Genomic DNA, 7,778 nt, shown 5'->3' on the forward strand with positions numbered 1-7,778 from the left:
GAAAATATTATGATATATAAAATATTCTTCTTTTAAAGATTTCCTGAAAAGACTTTTTGATTTCCCCTGATTTTTTTTCCCTATTTTTGATTATGCATAGATTTTAGCAAAAGTTATCAGACTCAGATCTCAGATGATGGAGACTTTCAGGGAGTGACATCACTTTCATTACTATGGATCTGGCCCAATAGCCTATGTTACTTTGCTGATTTACACCACTGGGATTCTGGTCCATTGGACTCCAATGGAGGCATTTATTTTAAACCAGCTGGGGATTTTGTTATTGACTGCAAGGACCTATGAACATTTACACTGGCTAGAGATCTTGCTTTCTAAGCTCAGGCAGCTAGGCTGATTTACACCAGCTGCTCCAGAGACCTCATTGATGATTCAGCCCTTGGCTCTGACTTATTTCTGAACACAATTTTTCAATGATTGAGCAGCATTTGATCTCTTTTCACATGACAGGTATATATATCCCTGTATGACATATTGAGATCTGTTCTAATAGCAATGACCCTTCAAAATAAATCATATCTTTTTTTTTTTTCTGGCATCAGCATTCTATTCATCTGTCTCCGATAATGCCCTTTTTTATCTCGGTGTTTCTCAGCATGTAGATCTCAGGTTTAGCACGGGGTGACTAGAGTGTACAGACTGAGACCATCTTGCCATGGGAGTTTCTTGAAGGGCTGAGCATAGATAACGATGCCTGGAATGAAATTAACTCACAACGATGATTGGGCTCCACAGTCGGTCAAAGCCTTAGGATATCCTTCTGTGACATGTGTCTTTATCTTGACTAAGATGACAGTGTACGAAGTGAGTAAGAAATGATGACTATGAGAGGAGGAGCCCCACCATGGAGACCATCAGTAATATTTCGATCAAATAAGTTTTGGTGCAGGCCAGTTTATGACTTGAGAGACATCACAATAGAAATTGTCTAGGACATCAGGACCACAGAATGGTAATGGAGTATCAGTTCAATCTGTACAGATAAGATGAGCAAATCCACCTAGCCATCCTTGTCACCAGCCCCCCCCACAACACCCTGGTTCATGATAGTCAAGTATGCAGTGGTTTATAATGGCCACATACCTATCACTGCCATAACACAAGATCAAAACATTGTTGCAGCACCGATTAAGTGGAAGGAACATCTGGAGCAGCGTACTCATTGAATGAGATGATATTGCATTGAAAGAAGAGGCTACCTGACAGAGTTTGGGGCATTAACTGAGGAGTCGTTGACTCTAGATAATACTTAGCCTGCCATGAGTGCAGGGACTGGACTAAGTGACCTCTCAAATGCCTTCTAAATCCTATTGATTTTTACCCCATTTTTAAACTGTAGAATTGGGCTTTGAGAAAGTGAAAAAGTGTGAAAGAAAATACAGCACTCTCTCACATTTGAAATGGAAGAAACAAAAAATACTGAATCCAAATGAAATTAAATTTATTTTATTTTGACATTTTCTAAGGAAAAATTAAGATATCCATCCAGAAAAAGTGATTTTTCCAATCAAAAAATGTTGATTCCAACAATCCCTTTTATGAGAGATTTGTTTTTTTTTTGCAGATGAATGTCAACCACTGCTAATAATCTCGTGTATAGAGGACAGTGCCGTGTCACTGCAAGCATGAGCAGTGGTGCAGGGATGATTTGGGAAAACCAGGAGGGAAGCATAGCTGTGTCACATTCAGAGTTATTCAAAGTGTCCAGACTGAATCACTACTCCTTCTTACAGGATGAGACAGGCTTGTACCCAGCAGGGTAAACCCTCCCAAACAACAGCTTTAGACAACACACGCGTGTTGAGATGGCGTAACCAGTTTGAGTTTTCCTTGGGACATATGGGTTGTGAAAAATCTGATGTGTCGGCGGACAGACCTTCGCCATATCTAGTCCACATTTATACAACTTCCACTTTTACACACTACGTGAGTGCCCAGTCCCCTCTCTCCTGGACACCTGCTTGCACTACCATTCCCTGCATCTGCAGGAAGTCTGCACCCAGCGCTCAATGGTTCATGCAATTCCCTACTCTTCTTGCCACAAAGCACTTAGCCCTGTCTGTGAGAGCAGGGAATTTTCTTAATTTTTTTATGAATTTCGTGTCTGTACCTCCCTCAGTTTCCTCTGTGCATTGCACAAGTATCTAGGTGGTAGGACAAGGTTGTGTGATGGTTGTAGAGACCCTTAGAGGGTAGGTGTGACTGCCATCTAGTTCCCTGGACCCAGACAATGGCCGGAAACTCTATATCCCAGCCACTGATGGCCTGGGCCCGCCCTGCAAGAGACAGCCAGAGGAGTTGGAGAACAAAGAGAAGTGGAGGTCAGGTGACCAGTTTGCCCAGGAAACAGCACAAAGGATGCAGGAGGGGCAACTGGGAGTAAGTGACAGGGGCTTCAGTGGCTTCATGACAGGGGCTTCATGTTTGTATTGGGGCATGGTAGGCTGTCCTCTTCACACCTTGCTCAGAGTGACCTCTGTGCAGACCAATTTGTCACATCCTGAAGTGCAATCCAGACTAGTGAGGAGCTGTTTCACCACCTGTCCTGTTAACATGGGTGCCTTAATTGCTTTGTTGTTGTGATTCTCTTCTCTGGGCACCAGCAGCCAGTGTACAACTTGCTGGAGGTCAAGGTATGGCTATTATATGAACCGAAGTAGGTGGTGAACCAAAGAATGCCTCGCTAGAATAGTAAACACTAACAATCCTAGGAGGATGGTACAGGAAAACACAGACGCCCTGTCAGATAAGGAGAAATGACAGGATAATGGAAGAGGATGTTCTGTTCAACCTATCGGGTACAAGGTACAAGTATGGTAACTAATAACGTCTGGAGTGTAATACATAACTTGTTTGTCTCAATGTATAAAAGGAGAGTTCTAAATGAATTGACAATGGCATATCAATATTCCTTAACTTTAGGGTACATGGCCTCACTAAATCAGATTCAAAGTGTGCACAGAGGTGATAGAACACAGTTTCCATCCTGCATCCCTTGTGTATGCAAAAAACCCTCATGGTCCCCAGATTGCCCCCTTTCCTCAGTGTAAGTAGAGTTATAGGAAGGGCAACTTTGTATTGGCCATGGAGACAACAATATGTGGTGGGCAAACATGTGCTAGTGAACCTATAGCTTGGTATGCAGGTTACTGATACTATGCTTTCTTGACAATAAACCTGGCTGACCTTTCATCACCAGATTGAACCTGTGGTCTTTCTTTATGATTAACGTTGAGGTCTGCTGAATCAGCCAGCTGCATTGCTGTAGTTAACACTGGCTTTTGGGAACACAGAAGAGTAAGCCAGGGAAAGCAGTGCACAGAACAGCAGGCTGCAGACAAGTATTCAGGTCACACTCAGCATGTCTGTGCATCCCTGGGTCAGCAACTGTGACTTCAGAAGCCTGCTAGCAACACCCTTGTCACACTCCCTGGTCTCCACCTGCCTTGGTGGCTACTCACAAAATGAGCCCTACACACTCCCAGTCCAGACTTTTCCCCAGACTATGTGCCCTGAAGTATCCAGCCCTCTCCTGCAACATTCAGAGAAATAATAAAGTTTGTTTCCTCCTTTAAAGGAAAAAAAAAAACCATTACAGGTTATTAACTTAGCTGGGGTAAATACATGCCTTCCTGCAAACACAGCACTGAGACTAACGTGGCTGCTACTCTGAAACCTGAGCACTGAGACAGTTTCTTGTAAAAATAAAACAAATTTATTAACAAATGGACATAGGTTAAGTGATACGCAGTAAAACCTATTAAAAGCAAAGATGATTCAAAGCAAATAAAAGTGAAAACACACACCTAAAAGCCTAAAACTTAATCTAGCAAGGTACAAGCTTTGTTCAAGAAGCTGTTTTCCTCATTTGATTGTTTCTCTGGCTGTCCAACACACACACACACACGCGCGTGCACACACACACGCACACATGCCACACACACCTCTTTTCCCTCTATTGTTAGCTATCATCAAATTAAAAGGAGGGAAATTTAACAATAACTAAAGTATCATTTGTGGGATAAAAAATGTAATGCTGTCATAGTACACATTCCCGACTCTGAACCTTAGCGCCAAGAGATGGGGTACCAGCATGATTCCTCTAAGCTTATCACCAGCTAGAACCTGTAGCGCTGCACCAACCAGGAATTTCCAGTGCCTGGTACACTCTGGTCCCCCCCAAACCTTGCCTGGGGACCCCAAAGACCCAGACCCTCTGGATCTCAACACAAGGAAGTAAACCCTTTCCCCACCGTTGCTTCTCCAAGGCTTCCCCTCCTGGGTTATCCTGGAAGATCACTGTGTGATTCAAACTCCTTGAATCACAAAACAGAAGGACAATTCACCTTCTCCCTCCTTCTCTTTCCCCCTCCCAGACTCTCCCTGAGAGGAGACATAATCCTGACACAGAGAGAAATCAGCCTCTCTCTCCCCCTTCCCTCCTTTTCTCCCCACCAATTCCCTAGTGGATCCAGACCCAGTCCCCTGGGGTCTCACCAGAATAAAAAACAATCAGGTTCTTAAACAAGAAGAACTTTTAATTAAAGAAAGAAACAGTAAAAAATTATCTTTGTAAATTTTTAAATGTAGGTACAGGGTTTTTCAGCTATAGACACTGGGAATACCCTCCTAGCCTAAGTATTCAAGTACAAATTTAAATCCTTTCAGCAAAATACAAATTTTGAACTCCTTCCAGCCAAATGCACATTGCAATAAAAAAACAACATAAGCCTACCGCTTTATCTATTTAGTACTCACTATTTTTGAATCTATAAGAACCTGTATCAGGGAGATTGGAGAGATACCTGGTTGCACATCTGCTCTCTCTGAGCCCCTAGAATGAACAGCCACCAAAAACTAACAGCACACACAGAACTTCCCTCCCTCAAGTTTGAAAGTATCCTGTCTCTGGATTGGTCCTCTGGTCAGGTGATAGCCAGGCTACAGAAACTTGTTAACCCTCTATAGTCAAAGAGATAATAAAGTACTTCCGTGCTATTAACTTTTCTTTATCTATGACAAATGCATATGAACATTTGTTGTAGGGCTTAAGAGTGTGGAGAGAGAGTTATTCTTTGGGATAGGTGTTCATTTGTCAGTGAGGGTGTTGTGAAGTTTTTGGAGGTGTTATGGAGAATGAGATGTGGGGACTTACAATGATATCTGTGGAGAAGGTTCTGTGTTTGAGAGGTGTAAGATGGAGTTGCTGAGAGTGTGATGTGTGACGTGTTTGTGTGTGTGTGTGAGAGAGAAGCGAGTGAGATATATGTGTGGGTTGGAATATGTTGAGATGAACTTCTTAGGGGGTGTGTGAATTTCAAAGAGAAGTGGGACATCTTTGTGTGTGAGGCTTAGGGTCTTTGTTGGGCTAGTGTGTGCATCTGAAGATGTGGGTGTCCAATGCGTGGGTTGTAGCTGCAAGGGATGGGGTTATAAATGGGACCTGGGTGCTTTTGATAGGAGATGGCATGATTATATAAATGAGGTGACTATATGTGTGTGCATATGGGGTACAGGTATGTGTTGGCTCAAGTTATGTCGGGTTGCTGGGACTGTGAGGGGAGAGTTGAGGTGTGTGAAAGCTTCGCAATGTTAATATGTGGGAATGTAGCTGACGGGTATGTGTTTACTCATATTCAGGTTTTGATGTGTGTGGGAGTGTTGGCTGGAGGTGTGTGTTGGATATCTGTGGAGTGTTAGGGATTTTGGGATATCTGACATAGAGTTATGTGGGTGTTTAGGTACTTGAGATGTATGTGGATGTATGTGTGTTTGTTTGTATGCTTGGATATGAAGTACAGAGATGGAGTTGGTACGATCTGAATAGACTTAGGAACCTCACCCGCTTAGGAATGTTTGAAAATCCCACTAGGCACCTATATGCATCTGTAGGCATTTAAATACCTGTGAAAATCTGGCCCTGTTAACCAGATGTCAGGAGCACTCTGTATCCTCAATTCCCTCCTCTGGCTTCCTCAAAATCAATAGGGTTCTGCAAACTGGTGCATACAACAATCCATGAAAATGCTGATCTGGGCATTCAAACATTACCATTTTGCAGAGAAACAGAGAAATACCATCAGGTTGAGTTTAGGGCCTCACTTTGCTCAGACAATAAACCACTGATCAGACTTATTTTCTTCCAAAAAAGTGTGCTTCACAATGGTGAGTAAGGCCTGTTACCTTGCTTTATGTCACACAGGGGGTCAGGAGCAGACTAAGTAATAGACTCCATGAATCCTGAATCTGAGACTCTGCTAATATGACACACTCCTCTCCCATAGCCAGGTGTACAGCCCAGGAGTCCTAAACTAGATCACTAGACCATCCTCCTCTGAAAGAGCCAGGGATAAATCCAAGAGTCCTGACTCGCTGCCCCGCACCCTCCAGTCTAACTCATTAAACCCCACAATTCTCCAAGATCTGAGAATAGAATGCAGAAGTCCTGACCTCTCCCACACAGCCTAGTATCATTTGCTGACCAATAGCTTCCATCTTCATTTAAACCATTGGCCTTGGTGGATAGGAGAGGCTAACATTGAAGTTATCCACAATCCCCCTCCTTTTCACTTAACTATCCCAGTCAATGAGTCCAACTTTCTTCCAATTCAGCCTTCTTCTGCTGCACAGCACTCTCCTCAGCGCCTCCTTCACTTCCTTGTTCCTCAGGTTGTAGATGACAGGGTTGAGGAGCGGGGTGACTACACAGTAGAAGACAGAGACTACCTTGTCTGCCTGGAAGGTGTAGCGCACCGTGGGCCGGATATACATGAAGGTGACAGTGCTGTAGAAAATGGTGACCACGATGAGGTGGGAGGTGCAGGTGGAAAAGGCCCGTTGTCTGCCAATGGTGGAGGGCATCCTGCAGATAGTGGATATGATGTAGCAATAAGACACCATAGTGAGCAGGAAAGAGCAGAGGATGATGACCCAGGCGAAGGTGAAGAATATCATCTCGCTGACTGAGGTGTCTGTGCATGAGAGGTTCAGCACTGGTGCCAGGTTGCAGAAGAAGTGGTTGATCTTGTCAGGGCCGCAGAAGAAGAACTGAGTGGTAGAGATTGTGAGGGGCAAATTGATAATGAAACCACTCATCCAAGAGCCAACAGCCAGCCGGGTGCAGACCTTTTTGTTCATCAGAGTGCTGTAGCGCAACGGGTAGCAATGGCAATGTAGCGATCATAAGCCATCACACCCAAGAACATTCACTCGGTGGTTCCCAAGCAGAAGGAGACATAGAATTGGATGATGCAGCCCGACACAGATATGGTGGTCCTCTCCACCATGAAGTTGGACAACATCGTGGGCACGGTGACTGTGGTGTACCAGATCTCCATGAAAGAGAAGTTGCTCAGGAAGAAGTACATGGGTGTGTGAAGGCGGTTGTCCTTCCACACCGTGGCGATGATGGTGGCATTGGCCATTATAGTCAAAGCATAAGCAAGGAGGAAGAAGGTAAAGAAAAGAAAGGCCTGCCATCTTCATAGGCTATTGAACCCTAAGTGGATGAATTCAGCAACAGCACTCTCGTTTCTGGCATCCATCCTTCACTGTATTTAGAATTGGAGAAGGAGTAAGAAGAATATGAAATGATAATAATTATAAATAATAATAATAATGATGAAATATAATGTAAATGTTACTGATCTGAAAGATTTTAAATGAAGTTACCATTGTGGAAAGAGGACAAACTGAGGGTCTCTTGGTGGCTTTCTCTTTTTGTATTATGCCCATCATAGATTCCAAGATTCTAAGGCCAC

General features: G+C 43.6%; 1 pseudogene; it reads right to left on the reverse strand.

Moving 5' to 3' along the window:
- Positions 1-6,588: 6,588 nt before the first annotated feature.
- On the reverse strand, positions 6,589-7,562 carry LOC116835563 (olfactory receptor 6B1-like; annotated as a pseudogene).
- Between the last annotated feature and the right edge of the window lie 216 nt (positions 7,563-7,778).

This window comes from Chelonoidis abingdonii, chromosome 14 (assembly GCF_003597395.2).
Source record: "Chelonoidis abingdonii isolate Lonesome George chromosome 14, CheloAbing_2.0, whole genome shotgun sequence".
NCBI classification, from domain to species: Eukaryota; Metazoa; Chordata; order Testudines; family Testudinidae; genus Chelonoidis; species Chelonoidis abingdonii.